We start from the raw sequence: 8,885 nt of genomic DNA on the forward strand, positions 1-8,885 counted from the left end.
CAGGGAGGAGCAGCAGGAGGAGTGAAGGAAAAGAAGGCGGCGGAGAAGGCCCTGCTCGCCGGAGAGGTCGATCGGCGGCGACGAACTCCGAGCCGCACGTTCTGGCGACGGAGGGCTGGAACCGGTCGATGGGGAGACCTGTAGGCGCGCGGCGGCGGCGGTTTGGGACGGCGGCGAAGCTGCAACTCGGACGGCGCCATGGCTTCCTATGCAAAGAAAACGAGACGAGGGGGAGGTCAGGGAGGAGCAGCAGGAGGAGTGAAGAAAAAAGGCGGCGGAGAAGGCCCTGCTCGCCGGAGAGCTCGCCTAGCGCCGACGCTCGCTGTAGCGGGAGTATGCTCGGGCGTACCGGCATGAGAGCTGCAGTTGGTGGGAATTGGCTGCGGGCATAGGAACCGTGGATTGATCCCACGTACACACAGGTACTATAATTTTCCCCCTATGCTTCTTCTAGATTTTGTTTTGAGCTGATGGGTCCGAGATGTGGCAGCACTTCTCGGCTCTACGAAATCCATGGCTCAAGTGCGTGTCCCGGGATCCGAGCCTCTATCACTTCTTCAGTTCCGGCTTGCTTCAAGAACAAAAAATTTCTGTGTGAAAGACCACTAGCAGAACTGAATGTTGTATGCACCTTCATCTTGCAGTCCAATTACTTGGATTATTTGGGACAAATTCCTTTCTTTTTAACCGTACTACAGTTAGATAGCAGGATAAGGATACATGCTTGTACTGCCTCTATCGTAAATTGCACATGAGTTGATTCCGAGTTTAGACAGCTAGCAATCAATCGCTCTGAAGGTATTGCTCTTTTATTTTATTTCAGATCATGAGGAAATGGGTTCAGATATGTGACTACTCTATGCTGTACTAACTATTCTATGTTGTACTGACTATTCTATGCGACCACCAACAGCAAGGGTTCTCTCAGGTGAGATCCCCTCCTCTCAATTTGTTCCGCTTCATTCCCCTATTTGCGTGTGTCAGCTATTTTTCTTGTATAAACTCTAGCAGAGGAAATAAATCTTGGTGATGGATTTACCTTGATGGAAGATGATTCACATATTTTATTTTTAAATTCTGTGTTCCACTGAACTTCTTTCACCGCACTGTCTCCAGCACTGTAGCGGCTTGCTCGAATCGTCCACCACCGACCGCCGCTGGCGCAAGCTGAAACTCACCCGGGGGAGCACTGGCTGGCGCGACAGTGGCGGCGAGGACCAGGTCAAGGCTTCGCAATAAGCGCCGGATCAAGCCATGAAACATGTTGACGGATTAGTTTTCCACCTCATGTTTACTTCACCATGTAGTTGGGTGTAACGCGAGTTCTGCTCTTCTTCTAGGCTGTTGGGAGGAGCGACCCTGCCATCACGTGGAGAACGAGCGGCTCCTGGTGCTCGACAAGGTGCCTGAGCAAGGCATATTAGTGGACGTGGCTCGACCCTGAACGTGCTTTCCCCAAATTTGTTCAGTGAGCAGTGCTATCATATTCTCCTTGCTCTTATCATGGAAAGGTTTGGAGTTTGGGTCTTTTTAGTTCTCGCGTTCGGACCAAAATGAGTGGGGGAGTGGAGATTGGCATGAATAATTGCAATTTTTAACACAAGGTGAGACAATGAAGGATTTGTTGTCAAGATATCAAAAGTTGCTCATATCAACTGGAAATATAGAAGTTATATTCAGTCATGCAGACATATAGTTTTTTTTTTGCATATGAAAATAGATTGTCAATGTATATTATTTGGCTCAATAAATTGCGTTGTGAATCACTTCGAATTGTTTGTAATAATGACCATTTTTTCATACAACACCTTAATATGTATAGCTTATAAGGCTTTTAGTTTGTGAATAATTTGTTCAAAGAGTCACACTGTATCATCACACAAGGCAACGAAATATTAAGGTGAAGACTTTGTCATCTATACTTGTTGATACTCCTATTTTTTCAATTATGCTTACCTTGCATCCTTCTGTTAACAGTTTAGAAATATAGTTATGTTCATTGATTTCTTATACAGTTATCCCACGTCAGTATAGTTATATAGTGTTTTCTTTAATTGCGGATCAGGTGTCGTTCACTTTTGCAAAGATAGGCCAGTAAGATATGTTTTTGGTCCCTCAAATTCCCAAAAAGTACAGACTTGGTCCCTCAAGATTTTTTAGTATACATTTGGTCCCTCAAGTCTCAAAACCGGACAAGTTTGGTCCTAAACCAGATTTTGACCCCGTTGACCGGGTTTGACCGCACAAAATCGCCCAATGAGCAGTAAATTCAAGTTTTAAAAAAGAAATCTAAAAAAATCTGAAATTTTTTAGGGCCCAATATGCTTACATGCGCAACGTGCGACCAAATTTTCGTGGTCTTCCGACACTCGAGGAGCTCGTGGCAAAAAAGACAAAATATCTACGTCCGATGAACAGTAAATTCTAAAAAAAATCAGAAAAATTCAAAAAAATCTGAAATTTATTGGGGTCTAATATGATTACATGCTCAAGGTTCGACCAAAATTTGGTGGTGTTTCGAGACTAAAGGAGCTCGTGGCAAAAAAAAAAATTGCTCACAAAAAATAGCCAAAATTTGTTTATTTTGCTAGAGCCCGTCCTACGTCATTTCATGACAAAATGTTGGTCGCATCTTGCGCATGTAACCATATTGGACCCCAAAAAATTTCAGAACTTTTTTGTTTTTTTATTTTGTTTGAATTTACTATTCATCGGACATATATTGTTGTTCTTTTTGTCACGAGCTCCTCGATTGTCGAAAGACCACGAAAATTTGGTCGCACCTTATGCATGTAAGCATATTGGACCCCAAAAAATTTCGGAATTTTTTGAAGATTTTTTTAAAAAAAACTCAAATTTACTGTTCATCGGGCGGTTTTGTGGCGGTCAAACCCGGTCAATGGGGTCAAAATCTGGTTTAGGACCAGACTTGTCCGGTTTTGAGACTTGAGGGACCAAATGTATACCAAAAAATCTTAAGAGACCAAATCTGTACTTTTTGGAAACTTGAGGGACCAAAAACATACTTTTCTCTTTTTTAAACTGTGTAAGTTTTGAGTGAAACTATACTATCTGTTAACACAAGGAAAAGAAAGAATGGAATTGATTGTAAGCAATTCTTCTTGAGATAGAGATTTTCTGTGTAGTTTGCTGCAATTGTTTAAATCTGAATTTCAGTTTGAGATATACAACCGGCAATCTGAGGTCAATACTGCTGCTCAGACAATCTAGATATGTCAACAAAATTTCTTTGCAAACTCGTACAGAAGCTTAAGAATATGCCTGCTACTTGGGGATATTGTGGTGTTAAATGACCTAAATCTCGCTTCACATATATCACAATCAGATACGGTGTTTGACAAAACCCGAATTTTTTTGGAACAAAAAAGGTTGTGCTAGCAAGGAAATTCACTTCAGCTCAAGACTTGATAAGGCATGTGGCGACCCTAGGAGGTGCTGTTGTGCTCACTCGCATACCATATATTCAGAGTTAAAGTTGTTTGCGTGCTTTCTATGGTCTAAGGTATTTTGAATACATCAGGTTTTTTATGTTTGTTTGTAGCCTGAACCTTGCAGGTGGTCTCTACGCTGTAGCTATAATTTTTTTCTTGTGCCGACAGTGGTAACACATGAAAGATCCAGAAAGATTTTGAAGCGGCGTAGATCCAGCCGGTGCATACTATTGCCTTCAAAGGCCTTGAAGGAGATCATATATGTTTGGCTACTGACATGACAAGAATTTCAGCAAAAAGGTGACATGAATTTTCACCTTCTCGTCTGCTCTTTTATCTTTTGCTATTCTGCATTAACACTCAGGTGTCTGCTGTTTCAGATTTCCAATTATTAGACACATGCTTTGCAGCTTGTATTAGTACATATCACCATGCATCCATGCCTAAGCTACTAGCGAAATGAAGGAAACTTTTCCATGATTTGTGTAGACTGGAGTCCCTTTAACATGCATTCTCTATTCTTGATTTAAGAATTTGACTATATGGTGTGCATTTAAGTAGTGGATGAAATTATAATCACCGCTTGATTCTATGTCCAATGCTAGAAAAAAAGGTTATTTTTCTTATTACTGGGGAACAACTAATTTGACTTGTTCTATGTCTGCTCAAATAATTGTTTCAGTTTCAAAATTGTCACATAAGAAATAAGCCATCAAAGCACAGAAATGCAATCTTAGTAGCAACACTAACTTAGGGCGCAGACATTTAGTGCTCGGGCTTGCTTGCCTTTGGTATCGTTAGATAGTAGAGATGACTGACATATGTTAATGCATGTGAATACTCAACGTTAAAGCAAGCTGTTTTGTGAAATACAGAACTGGCGTAACCACTTAGAAAAGGAAATTAGTTGTTCCCCAGTGCTATGAAAAATACAGAGCTGACGTACAAGATACAGAACTTATTTGGAGGTAGTTAACAGAGGTGACATTTATTAGGGGGGTGACACTTATGCAAGTAGCTACGGCTATGAATAGATGAGCGTTGGCCATGATTAGCAGCACCACCATGAGGGCATTTGTCCTGGAAGTGTGGTCGGGGACTGGGGATGATTGAACACAGGTGACTGTCTTCTCAACTTGATGTTGCTTTGAATGCGTCGGACGCTGATCCAAGTTGCGGCGAGCTGATATCCATCATGGCTTGGGAGGGATTACTTGTATTCTACCAATTCAAAATTAATCTCATGCAATCATTTTCTTGATGACTATGAGAGGTATTCCCATTTGCAAATCTCCGCCTTCACATATGGCCTCATGCGAGGTCCGGCCGCCAGCGGCGCGATGTGAAATGCGGGTGTTGGAGGTGCAGGTGGAGGGGTGGAGCGGCGATGACGACGGCCAGAGGAAGAGCCGACCTCGTGGTCGTTCCTGCCCTTGCCGCCGGAGATCCAGTGTGGCCGGCGGCAAGGTTGAGCTAGGGTTTGGAGAAACCGAGCATGTCGGGCTTCAAGGAGGCATGTGTCGCCGGGAGTGGGGAAGTGGAAGTGTGTACCCCCACCGGTCCATGGCTTCCGCATTAAAAAGGACGGCGACCACTCGGCCAGGGTGGCTGACAAGCGAGGCCGCCCGCACGTGCATCGTAAATGTGGACGGTGGGTGGTAGGTGGGCGGCTGCCACGCGGGCCCAAGGAGGACGCGGAGTGGGCGTGTGGGCGTCCGTTCGACGTTCGTCTGGACGCAAACCGGGCGCAAATTTGAGCCGGAAATGGGGCGGCCCGAACGCGAAACGGACAGAAAATGCAATGGATTGGTTGAAGGTCTGCGGGTCGTGCGGTCTGTCCGTTTGGGCCCAAACGGGCAGACGCGGACCGGACGGGGTGGTGCGTTGGAGTTGCCATAATGGATTGGTTGAAGGTAGCATCTTCTACCGAGCTTCAATTGATAGGGAAGGAATTGTGTCTGTCTGTGCCTTTGGTTTTCTTGTGCGTCGAGAGTTCGTACAGTTTATTTTGAGGGAAAGAGATTCTTCATCTAGATGAGAAAGAGCACTCTGATTAATTAGATCAGAAGTTGTGTGTGATGTTGGTTTCTCGTGACTACAATGGCACCAACCACCAGGTGAGGTCGTGAGTGAGGCGCCGCAGGTGGACATGAGGAAGGCTTCTTGACCTATAAGATCCATGGTTGGGCAAGTTTGCTTCATCTAAACTTTACTTAGTCTGAGATGATTAGGATCCTTAATTGCTTTATTTAATTTGCATTGGTTTATTTTTGCAGCATCTCCTGCAATACAGGAGCAAAAAACTTAGCACTGTTGATCTTTTAAACTTGAAGTTACAACTGCTTAACCCGATAATAATTTACTTCTGGAGATTGCAGAAGCCGTTTCAATGAACATAAACGACAGGGGCATCCTGGGTAAATCAGCTAGGAGCAGTCTAGAAAAATGTGACAGTCTCACACTACAGCAGCATGCCTAATGCAAGACACCAGAATAATGATTGAAGCGTTAAAGCCCCTTCTCTTTGGATTTTGATTGGTTTTTGATTGGTTTTTGTGTATGTCCTTTGCTCAGGCATTTACATGTCCGATTTGTTTGTACTAAGTGGTATTCATTTTTTCCTTTAGTCTCATCAATTTTACAATTTTTGTGAAAAGGCGTATGTTTCGCTTTTCAGTTTGATCCCCAACAATATATTGTAGGGTGAAGAAGTGCTTATGTATATGTTCCAACAAAATGTGTGGCAAAATCACTGGAATTATGGTGTTATGAGCTAGAAGATTTCGAAAGCACACCAATAAGAAATTACACATATTTATACCTCAGACGGGGAAGCATGTGTTTGATCTTTGCTATTGAGACTCAATATTTCCTACCGGATGTCTAAAACATGTATTATTAGAAGCAAAATATTTACAAGGATTACATGTATGCTATTTTTATGGGGCTATCTAATGTTTGATATCCTGGCCTCTAATTATTTGTATTTATTGTCTGGCTCTATGAAAATACAATCGTGTCGGCAAATCATATTACAACATTTGTGACATCCATAAGAAATAGGCACTCCTAGCATTGCCTTGGGAGTTGATATTTTGTCATGAACAGAGAAAGGCCAAAGTTATGTGCAATAGTTGTCGGAGTGGTTAGTGGTTACCATGCTGCAGAACCAATTGATAGATTATCACGTTCTTCATTATTGTTGGCTTAATACTTTACTGTTGTGTTTCTAATTAGAGGGCTGCAGTTGCACCTGAGTTGAGGGGGTGGTAAATGGAGGATAATGATTATAAATAAAGTTTATTATTTAGATATTGTATATGAAAATATCAAGTAATTATAAATATCACTTACAATCATTAACGACCTTACTGGATGATTGCTTTCATGGACATTAAAGAAGAAATATCTTAGAAGTTGAGTGCAGTTGGTGGGGCCTCAATCCATTTGAGCAAAGAAAAGTAGACATGGTCTGTCCAAAATCTTTTGAGCTATGAATAATAAATGGGGAAGGCTTAAAATATTTTGTGTTGCCATGAGACGTGTGTTTTGCTGCAGTAGTACCTAAATTCTAAACTCCAAGTGCCTAATTTCATATGTAATAATTTGTTAGACAATTTCGTAACGCAATCAAGTTTTTGGTTGTAGCATCTTGAAACATTCATTTTAAGAGTACAAAATCCTCCATGTGTTATATTTACTTAATGGATAATAAAGGGTTCCATGTGCTATCTATCATTTGTAATGCAGTGCACAATAAAGAGTTCTATGTTTTTGTGCCACCTTTTCTACTTTTTGTGCATATATGCTAGCTACGTCGTCGAATTTCGTTTCATTCTTTATCGAAATACATTGCAAGTGGAGTCAGTTTCAGTTATTTAACCTATGCTAAAGGTTTTTTTTTTTGCATGTGAAATTTGACATGTTTATATATGCAACCGATATAAATTTTAAGAAGCCCGTGTCAACGCACGGGCATTATACTAGTTGTGACTAAAGGATGTGAGCTAAATAAACGAGATGGGGGGACATGACAAATACTGAGGATTGTGTGGGCTGTCCCATAATTAAGGAAGAGGATTTGTAGGCTACCTCAATAATTAAGGCACATGATTGTGGGTTGCATAAAGAGTATATAAACAAGATTGCATGGGATTGCTACCTTGGACGAGGTCCGAAGATCGAAGCTGCATTCCTACTCCGGCTGCTCGGCCACGCATTGCTGCTGTTGTGAGCCGTGAGACCTCAACCATCAATCCGCCCCGCACAACAAGATATGTCCCAGTGTATGCTACCACCGCACAACAAGAGCCGTCCCAATGTATGTTACCACATGAAGCCAGACTGCAGCTCAACTTGGTTCAACTCTGTTTTTTTTTGAGAAGTTTTGTTACTGTTGTCTATATGGGTTTGTGCTGACATGGGATAAATAGAAAATGCAAAGATCCGCGGTTCGATGGCGAAGAGATAAACTCATTGATTTTTATGTTGTGCTATTAGTCTGTAATTTTTTAATAGAAACAAATAGTGCGTCCATTATGTTACCCATCATTTCATCATGGAGATAATCTGATATTTAAGAGAAACAAAAATTATCTAGATTTTGGGGGTGCACCTCCGTGTCATCGCCGGACGGCGCCATTTGGATGTTATTTTGATGGACAAACTAATTTCTCCCGTTGCAACGCACGGACATATGTGCTAATAAGACTTAATTTTATCTCTATTGCTACCTGAACTTATATGTTGTATGAACCTTATTGTTGCTAGTTGCTTTATACTCTAAAATGGGGAACCCTTTTTCGTCATATGTATAAAAAAAGCTAAAAAGAGTTTAGACGAAAGGCACAGTGCACATCAAGCCCTATTTTTTGTCGACCATGCCAACAGATTAATCTTTTCCTTAATAGTAAAGCACGCATTGACTTTGCCGGGTTCATCGTCACAATGCGCTTTCTTACCATGTCATAATATGCTTCTTCCTGTCTGTTTTGTCTTGATTTCATATTTTTCTTAATATCCGAGGTGGTACTATATAAGTTCAACGGCGCGTTTATCTATACGCGTCCGTACGTGCACTATATATGGTTAATAGATAGTCCCACATCGTTTACTTGTAGACAGTCCCACCAATTTAAATGTGTTTGTGAGTTGACGACAACAAATTGAAGGAAATATGCCCTAGAGGCAATAATAAAGTTATTATTTATTTCCTTATTTCATGATAAATGTTTATTATTCATGCTAGAATTGTATTAACCGGAAATATAATACATGTGTGAATACATGGACAAACAGAGTCACTAGTATGCCTCTACTTGACTAGCTCGTTGAATCAAAGATGGTTAAGTTTCCTAGCCATAGACATGAGTTGTCATTTGATTAACGAGATCACATCATTAGAGAATGATGTGATTGACTTGACCCATTCCA

At 41.5% G+C, this 8,885-nt stretch overlaps 1 long non-coding RNA gene across 7 annotated transcripts; it reads left to right on the forward strand.

Annotated features, from left to right (window-relative positions):
• Positions 1-6: 6 nt before the first annotated feature.
• On the forward strand, positions 7-6,725 carry LOC119302903. Of its 7 annotated transcripts, none has more exons than XR_005147781.1 (6): positions 7-422; positions 491-928; positions 1,117-1,604; positions 3,390-3,523; positions 3,621-3,752; positions 3,833-6,725. It is a non-coding gene; the product is annotated as an uncharacterized LOC119302903 (long non-coding RNA). The 7 variants fall into 7 exon arrangements; XR_005147782.1 differs by having other exon boundaries at positions 5,831-6,725; XR_005147783.1 differs by having other exon boundaries at positions 6,155-6,725.
• The last annotated feature ends 2,160 nt before the right edge of the window (positions 6,726-8,885 follow it).

Source organism: Triticum dicoccoides, chromosome 5A, assembly GCF_002162155.2.
Source record: "Triticum dicoccoides isolate Atlit2015 ecotype Zavitan chromosome 5A, WEW_v2.0, whole genome shotgun sequence".
NCBI lineage: Eukaryota > Viridiplantae > Streptophyta > Magnoliopsida > Poales > Poaceae > Triticum > Triticum dicoccoides.